The following is a 9,190-nucleotide window of genomic DNA, read 5'->3' on the forward strand; positions in this document are numbered from 1 at the left end:
TGGCCATTCGTACACCACGCTAGGCCGGGCTAAGCCTCAGGGCTCAGTCCAGCCCTTTAACAGGTGCATTGAATTTAGCAAAAGGGCAGGATAATACCCCTCTCTTTGCTCCTCCAAGAGCCTAGTGCCTTGTAAGATGCCTGCTGTGTAATGCTGCCAGCTTTGTCCTGCAGGATTTTACACCAAACTCGGGTACCTCCGCTCACAGTGCGTCAGCTGCCTCTGGGGATGGGCTAAAATTCATCAGGCCTTATGGCTAAAGTAATTCCTCAGGATGTCTTTTCAGTTCCGTTTTAATAAGCAATTCATAATGTATCTCGATTATTTTTACATCTTTGAAGTGTCACGTTATGAAATAAAGCACTGCCAGATGAAGGCACCCGTTGCTTATGGGTGCTGTACAGGGACCAAAACCCCCCCGGATCACTCCAGGCTCAGAAATAAGGCACAGAGCTTGTCCCTGCTCTTGGGGAACTTTCATACCCACTTCTCCTTTGCTCACTGCCTTTCTAAACCTCGGGTCAGGAAAACTGACAAGGCAGGTGTCTTTGGGAAGTGAGAAGAAGGCCGCGGGTACCTGTGGCTGTGGCAGCCCGGCACTGGAGGAGTTAAGCTGTGGCAGCAGGTCTGGAATCCACAAAGGTGTGCAAACGGCAGCCAGCCCTTCAGATGTGCTGGCTTTGCCCAGGGGCTGCTAAATTCCTGCCTCTCCCCTTGCAGTTGACATCTCCATCTCCACCGGCCTGCTGGCTGCCTTCCCTGCCCGGCCTAGCTGGGAGAGAAAAATGAAACCAAAGATGACTGTGGGAGCGGGGAAAACGCTGCTGCTGCAAAGGTGGCTTCTGGCAAAGGAGGGCTGGCCACGTCATGGGACACTTCTTGGCTTCAGCCCTACAGACAGCTCCCACCCCGGCAGGCAGAGCCTCGGGGAGGATGGAAAAGTACCGGTGAGTGCAGGCAGCCCTCCTCCTGCAGGCACCGTGCACACATGCATGCACTGTACACACACACACGCGCGCACCATGCTGTAGATTTTGGCACTGAGCTGCCTTGGGATGGACACACGTCCCTGCACCTTCTGGGGGTGTCGTGGGATGTCAGGACATCAGGCAGGAGGTGCTGCTAGTGGCACGGCATCGTCACCAGGTCTGGGGTTCTCTGTTGGCACGCAGAAGCAGCGTTATAAAGCTATAAAGTCCAAGTGGCCTCATCCTTTCAAAGATATGAAAAATGGACCTTGGGCTGGCGCTGTTCCCATCCAACACCCCGACACCCACAGAGGATGAAGGAGGGGTTGTTTGGACAGCCCCGATGTTTCTGAGCCTGTGCAGGAGGAAAATCAAAGCTATCAGCAACCCTTACAAACCTGCAAGCCCCAGCACCAGCAGATGCCCCAGAGGTGCAGACCTCCGAGAGCTCTCCCTGCGTTTTGCAGTTGTGCCTTGAAAACAGGAGGGGAGCAATTTATAATGGAGCAGTGTCACCAGCTGGCATATGAAAAGCATTTCCTCCCTGTCAACAGGCGGGAGAGAAACTGGAGGGAACTGTGTAAAACCAGATTTAGTTTGCCTTAGTTCATAAAACGCTTCCCCAGCCCAGCAGCTCCAGGACAGCTTTTGGGGTCAGGGACACAGAGTGTCTCCCCTGAGCCAGCAGCTTCTGGATCCTGAGCCAGCAACCAGAGCCTTCAGCCCTGTTTGCAGCGTGGTGTGGACCGGTCCCTGGGATAAGACTCATGTCAAGGCACGCCAAGCAGCATCAGAAGCATGCCCTTATTTTCTTAAGCTGATTCAGTGTAAGAAATCAGAGAATTCAGATCCTGTGTCAGGGGGCTTCGTGCAGCAACGCAGAGGGAGAAGAAGGGCTCTCCCCTGCCTCCAATGTGATTTTCACATTAGCTCCCAGCTCCTGCCCACCAACCAGGGAGCCACTGAGGATCCAGCTCTCTGTAATTCCCCTCCACAAGCACATGAGTCAGAGCAGCCACCTTCATTCACAGGTAATCACAGGGGTGAATGCATCCGCACTGCCTCCTTGCCTTTTAACACCCTTGGAAGGGGTCTGAGGACTTTTAATGCTCCAGGCCTAGATCAGCTCTCCCAGCTCATAATTTATGGCTGTCACCCCGACCTGCAGCGGGGCCCACAAGCTCTTTGGTAAGCAGGACGGGGGAATCATCTAATCCCAAAGAAGGAGGGAAGTGCTACCACCCCTTACCCAAAACAGTGGTGTCTGGAAAACCTTGGTGGATTTCCACTGAGGCTGCCACCATCAGATTATCTGAGTGCTCCAGTCTCAGAGAGCACTGCCATCACATAGCCCTAACACTGTGGCCCTGATGCTTCTCTTTTATGCTAGAAAAGTCAGGAATTAAGAGGACGCGACTTGCCAAAGGTCACAACGTAGCCTCAGCAGCAAGGCAGGGAACTGAGGAAAGCTATTGTGGAACAACACAGAATTAAACAGAGCATCCTTCCTCCTGCCGGGGTGTAGGTACCCCATGGAGAGACAGCACCACAGCCTCCATCTCCCACCACGTACCAACCTGCAATCACACTAATCCTTAGCATCATTTACAGATGATTTTCCATTTCGTGTTGGTCAAATTCCCAGTACTATTCTGCTTCTCCAGCACAGAAACTCCTGGTTAGGGGGTACGGCCACAGCTGGGGAGGGCAGTGGGAATGGCCAGGAGTCATAGCACCCCCTGACCCATCGGCGAGTCTGCCCCTGCCTCTGAAGAACCTCTCCTAAAGCCTTCAGGTACACCAGCAGGACCCTCTGAGATGCAGAGGTGGCTGTAGCTGATTCTCTGCACCAGCCAAGTGCCATGATGCTGTGCTCAGGCCACGCAGATAACAGTTTATCTCCCATTTAATTCTCTTAAAGGAATCAGCAATAGATATCTGCTGAATTTTACTGGGAAAAAAAAAAAAAAGGTACAAAAGCAGCTGGCACGGGAGCCTGTTGACCTAGGGAGGGATGCAGGGAGAGAGCAGCTGGCCGACCAAGCTGGGGAGCGTGCAGCGAGGTGCAGGGCCGTACCTGAGCCCTGCCGAACAAGGGCAGTCTGTGAGGCAAGCAGCAGGACTTCCAGTCCTCCCGCACAGCCCAGTCCCTGCCAGATGCCTGCGGTCACCGGCAGCCAGGACAAGGTGACCAGATATGCCTCTTCTCTCCCCCAAACACAGAGCTGAGCAAATCACCTTCAATTAAACACCGCTCTGCTTTTCACCCGAAGGTTGCGATGCGATCCGGGATGCCACCGAGACTGGAGCTTATGTGAAATTCCTGCCCTCTTTATTCGTGGCCTGAAGGCAATCACAGGCAGCCAGCAGAGCATCCCCGCTAACCCAGCTTGCACCCCAGGTCCGCACAAACCCCAGCGTTTGGGGTTAGCACCCACTGACCCAGCTCAACACAATCTGTGGTTCCAGACCTGCAGCAGATCCCAAATAAATGAACCCTTCCTCAGCCTCCTGCTCACAAGGGCTGAGCGGGCTTTCACCCTGCTCCCCTGCAGGATGCCAGAGCCAGGCACGGGGGAAATTTAACTCTAATCGAAGCTTAATGTCTGTATTTTTCTCTATTGCTCTCTTTCTGCTGGCACTTGTGGCTCCAGCGGGTGCTGTCGCTTCTGCAGAGGTCGGAAACAAAGCAGGAGGCAGCCGCGGGCAGCCAGGGTCCGTGAGCCTCCTCCTGCAGCACGCTGGCACTTCTTGGAAGGCAGCACCAGCTCTCCCCCGGCACTGTGGGCTTTCAGGAGGGCTCGTCAGCATGTGTTGGAGGTCAGCCTGCCCCGAGCTCTGTCTTGAACATCCTGTTGAGGTCTCGGCTCTAATTAACCAGTTCCTTGGTTTCTCCTCAGCCTGTGACCCTGCCTAAAAGGAAACCTCTTTCTCCATCCTTAGCATCCTGGAGGGCCCTCAGCAGGTGCTTGCTGCAGTGCAGACCCCAGGCTCAGCGGGCAACTGGGGGCCAATTTGGGGAGAAAAATGTATTTCTGTTGGGAAGCTCGAAACTGCCCTACCAGACCAGCCCCTCCTTCTTCTATCTCCCCAAATCTCCCATCCCACCTCTTATGTCATCCCACCAGCGCCGTGTTGAAAAATTACTCTCAATTACTCTCAATCCCCCCTGATCTCCCTCAGACTTTCTATTCCCAGCTCCCTGGTGGAAAGTGTTTTAGGCCAATTTACTTCTAAACCCCTCTTTCCCACTGCCCATGTCTCCGAGTTTCGCTCCGGTTCCGTTCCCTTTGCCCGTGGGCTGCCACCGTTGTCTTTCTTCAACCAGACCCACACCAGCAGCTCGTTCGCCCACCTCGGCACAGCAAGAACGAATGTCACGAACCAGCCTCAGCACTAAGGGACGTGGAAAATTGGCTGGGAAAACCGGTGTAATTCCAGTGGCCGAGGGAGTGCGGAGCAGAGCTGCACACATCAAAAAAAGATCCCTGCGGAGCTGGCTGCCCATCTTCAGCCCTGCTTCCCTGCTCCATCCCTTGTGTCCTGCCCTCGGGATGCTGCAGGGCTGCCAGCCCTCAGCCTGGGCACCCAGACCTGAAGACAAACAGTGTGGCTTTCAGGAGGGAAGAGCGGCGAGGAAGGGACTGCCGCCCCGAAGTGTCCGCGGGTGCGCACAGTCCTTCCTCTGCCTCGGCCTCCTCCCCGCAAGCTGAGCTGGGGTGAATAGAGGAGCCTGTCTGGGCTGGCGTGAGTCAGGGGACAAGGATGAGAGCCACACACAGGGCAAATGGAAAAATCCAACTTGCTCACCCTGCTAACGGTGCTAGGGGAGGTTATTCTTGGCCACCCTCGCCCTATACCAAAGAGGAGGGCTGTAAACACTGTCCCAGAGCCTTCCTCACCTCCTGGCACTGCTTTTCAGCTAATCTGCATCCTCTGTTTCAGGCCATAGCTCCGTACCGGGCAGAAATACCCACCTATATAACCCCCAGTGCCCAGCTGCTCCTGGGCCAGTTCCTCAGCTCCGTTTCAGACCCAGCACCATTCCTGCGTCCTCTCTCACCAGGTGAATCCTGCCCAAGCCCAAGCACCCTTCCACTCTCTTTCCTCCTCACCTTGATTTTATTTAGGTTTGCTCCTCTGCCTTCTTTCCTTCCCCTCCCCATCCTTGTTGCAGACACAGCTTTCAGCCAGCCTCCGGGGAGCTGCTCCATGACCAGCACCAAGGAGGACACTCAGAGACACAGAGGGACAAGGAGGGGACATAGAGGGGACACGGGGGGGACATGGGCTGCGAGTCGGGGCTGAGCACAGAGAAATGGAGCCAGGACCAAAACCAGGAGGGATGTTCCAGCAGGGAATATCCGTCGGGGAAAGGTACAAAGTCCAAGAGGAGAAGAAGAAAGGAGAACAGCCCCTGGGTAAAAGGGATGGACACAACTTGAACATATTGCTGAGGGTCTCGTGTGCTTTGCTCTCCCTCCACAGTCCCTCATGAGTGCTCAGCGCCCCTAATTCTGCATGTCCTTTAGCCAGCCAGCCCCACGTAGCCAAAGGAGCACGGCACGGCAGCTGAGCCAGGAAGGCAGGGCACAAAGAAACGAGCAGATGCTGAATTACCGACGGCTAAATATCCTGATGCCCCTGTTAGGGATGAGGAGACGGGGTCATGTCATTTTGCCTTCAAGGTCGGTGTCAGGGCTGTGAGTACACCCCCGGACTCCTGCCTGTCGGTCCCTATGCCAACCACCCGGCCATGCTCCTCCCTGATGTCTAACAGCAGCCGCCACAAGTCTGCCTCGCTCGCCTCCTGCACACGGGAGGAAATAAACGGGCACAGTGTGCTCGCTGCCTCTGTAGGGCTGCTGTTCAGCCCTGCCGTGCCCTCAGGTAACCCGGGAAGAGTGGCTCCTGCAGGACACACAGGACCTTGCTGCCCGCAGGATGATGTCAGCTCGGGAAATGAAGCGAGCGGCGACGATGAGGAGGGCGAGCCAGCAGGCAGCGAGCGCTTTGTTTCGCAGGGGAGAGCAGGGTCTGAGAGCAGGTGAGGCCAGGTGCTGCCTCCCCTTCTGAAAATCAAAGGGTTTTTCTTTTTCCCCTGTCTACAAATCCCAGATTTTTAGCATGGCCCTGGGCAAGACAGTGCGCTTCATTTCTCTACTGTTAAAGCAGGAATATTGGTACTTCTCCATGTCACAAGTGACACCTCGGTCATGTGGAGAGCTCAGATGGTGCCACGCACTTAAAGCAGCTGCGTGGGTCTCGTGGACACATCAGCCCTCTGCTCCCTCCATCAGTTTCCATTAAACTAGGGTCAAAATGAAACCCAAGATCTTCATTTTCAAGGTTCTCGCTGAAGCTAAAGGATCCAAAAATCCCAACAACAGTGAAAACCACACCTAGATAAGGTTACAGCCCACCCACACAGCTAGCTGTGGAGAAAATGTGAAAGAAAGGAAAACAGGGAAAGAGGCAGCAAGATCCACAAGGGAACTCCAGACTAAGGGGTTCAGAGCCCACAGTGATGGGGTTTTGAGACAGACAGGCCTGTGGAGGGCTTGTCGCTGAGCCTTGGGTCTGTCCTGGGGGCCCTTGTCTTAAAAGACCTGCTCTGGAGCAGCATCGTCAGACAGGAGCAGCAGGCAAGGGCTCCTTTGCCACGTTGGAGGGTTCATCAGGACAGAAGGACCTCCTGGCTTTACCCACTGCCACAAGGGGGAAATCGGGTGGGTTTCACTGAAGAAAACACCAAATTTCTTGATGCTGGAGGCTCCCCTCCCTCTGATGCAGTGCCGTACCCATGCCCCCCAGCCCTGACCACCCAGACCAGCGGCCGGCAGCGCTCCGGGGCCCAGGGGAGGCAAACTGGGAGCATCGTGGCCCGCAGCAGCTTAGTTTAATCCCAGGTCCTGATGCACATGCTGCCCTCCTGAACAGTTTCTTTCTTGCTGCTTGAACGCCCCGCATTGTCCTTCCCCACCATTTCGCAGGCAAGGTCCTTCTCCTGGCTGCTAGTGTTAACACAGCTTTCCCTTGTTCTGTCCCTTGAAATTTCCAGTAAAGCGCCTTTAATACAATCTCTCTGTGGCTGCTCTAATTATGTGTGAAATATTTTTTCCCCCCATAAACCAAAGAAAACAAATCAACACAGTGAGATCCTTTCTCTCGGGCTGTTTGGCAGGTCTCACGGTCTTCAGAAAAGTTACCCGAGGTCCACACAGTCCCTGCTGTCTTTTCACAACAGCACTTTGGGGCTTCTGTAAAAGGACCCAACAAAGGTACGGGTAAAACAAATGACAAAGCCCTGACAGGCCATTTTCCCACCTGAGTGCTCACAAGGCAAAGGAGGGCTGTGTGCTGAGTGACAGAGCATGGGTGCTGTGTTGGGAGGAAGGCATTTGGGGTAGGGTGGCAGGAGGAGGGGATGCTCTGAAGTCTGTACCTTACCCCCACAAAGGCCAAGATTCATTGAGTGCACTCAGCAAGGGAAAAATAATTTGTTTTGTTTTCAGAGCGCGTGGGACTTTTCACCTCCTGCCCACATCAATGCACATCAGCACCTCCAGCACCCCGTGGCCCTGTCCCCGGGGAGCCCTTGGGTGCACCCTGCACCCGTCCCTGCACTCTGCTTGAGCCCTCACCCTCCTTGCAGCCCTCAGGAGCTGCTCAGGCCCTTTCCTTTCTTGCCATCAGGGTCACGTTCCCTGCCTTTTCTTGTAGTGTTTGGGAAATGTGGGCCCAGAATGTGAATATCTTCAAAATAAATCATGGTTTCATTGACGACTCCATGGCTGTCACTTCTTCCACCCAGGGAAATATTCTTACTTTTTTTTTTTTTTTCCCAAAACCAAACACCACTAAAGAACACACTATCTGCACGTTTAGGACCTGCCTGAAATACTGCAAAGAAGAAAGAAAACGGGGAAGGGCTCAGGCCCTGTAGGAAGAGCCAGTCACTTGTCTCTGCGCCAGGACTGCCACTCGGTGCCTGTGGGCTCCTGGCGTGGTGTCAGCCCCGAGCACACTGAGGGGAACCATTCCCACCTCTTGCTTCTTGCCTGCTCTTGCCCCTTCAGGGCTGGGTGGTTGGTGTCACCATCACCTCATCCCAGCAAGGATATGGTGCTGTGACACCACATCAGGGCAGCGTTATCCCTTTCACAAGCATCCCTCGTGCAGCCGCGCTCTCCTCTCAAAGCTCGCCCACATTTTGCTGGAGCAGCAACACCGCAACACTGACACTGACTGCAGGCCCTGAAGTTCAGCACAGAGCCCACCCCGACCCCAAAGGGGTCAGGGCCATGAGCAGAGCCCCCCACGTCCTCCTGCAGCCCCCAGGGTGGGTCGGGTCGGGGGGTACTGGGGGAGCCCCGCGTGCCCTGGGCTGCCCCCGGCCCTGCACACACAGCCTGGTCTCTGGAAACGCTGCGGCTGGCAGGGCTCTTCCTGCTTCACAAATATTGACACTAAGAGCTCCTCATCCCGGCCTAGAAGTAACATTTTTGGGGCTGCATTTAACCGGGGGGATTTGGATTTTGGTTCTTCGCTTTCCTCTCCCCCATAGCAGAGCCTCACAGGGACCTGGCTGATCTGACCCTGCTTTTGGCCCATGGAAATACCTCCAAGTCCAACCGTATGCCTCAACTCAGCCTAAAACATCCACTGTTCATCTTACCAGCCTGGAAACTCCAGCTCTGAGCTCAGCAGAGGACACAAATAAATGCGGCAGAGAACATTCAGGGGAAACGGATCAGAAGCAGAGAGACCCACTGGAGATCCTTCTTCTAAAACAGCCATACGCAGAGAAACGGGGACACTCGGCCAAGAGCTTGGCTACGAGAAGCTAAGGAAAAGGAGTAGGTTGTCCAGAGGTGCATTTGGTGATCATAGGATGATCTGTGTAACCCTGGATGCCCCTCAGAGCCACTCATGCTGGGGGAAGGACGGGACAGTCCCAACCGTCTCCCCATGGGTTTTAAATGGGAGGTTAGATCTGGCTTTCTGAAAGCTGAGAGCTAAAAGCCGAGGCAGGCTATGCCTTCCATGGACAGAAAAAGGTGAGGTGTGCTATTAGTAGTAACCCTAGGGCTATTTCTGGGCCTCCTGAATTAAAACTCCAGCTCCAGCCACCCATCCTGCAGCCCAGACAGAGGAATGATCTCTCTTAGGCAGCAAACAAAAAGATGCATTTGCTGAGGACTGAGAAACAAGGAGGGAAA

The 9,190-nt window shown here is 54.6% G+C and overlaps 1 long non-coding RNA gene across 1 annotated transcript; it reads left to right on the forward strand.

Annotated features, from left to right (window-relative positions):
- The first annotated feature begins 515 nt into the window (after positions 1–515).
- Positions 516–1,213, forward strand: LOC311442629. Its single transcript, XR_014696784.1, has 2 exons — positions 516–625; positions 721–1,213. It is a non-coding gene; the product is annotated as an uncharacterized lncRNA (long non-coding RNA).
- The last annotated feature ends 7,977 nt before the right edge of the window (positions 1,214–9,190 follow it).

This window comes from Aythya ferina (assembly GCF_964211825.1).
Source record: "Aythya ferina genome assembly, chromosome: 11".
Lineage (NCBI taxonomy): Eukaryota > Metazoa > Chordata > Aves > Anseriformes > Anatidae > Aythya > Aythya ferina.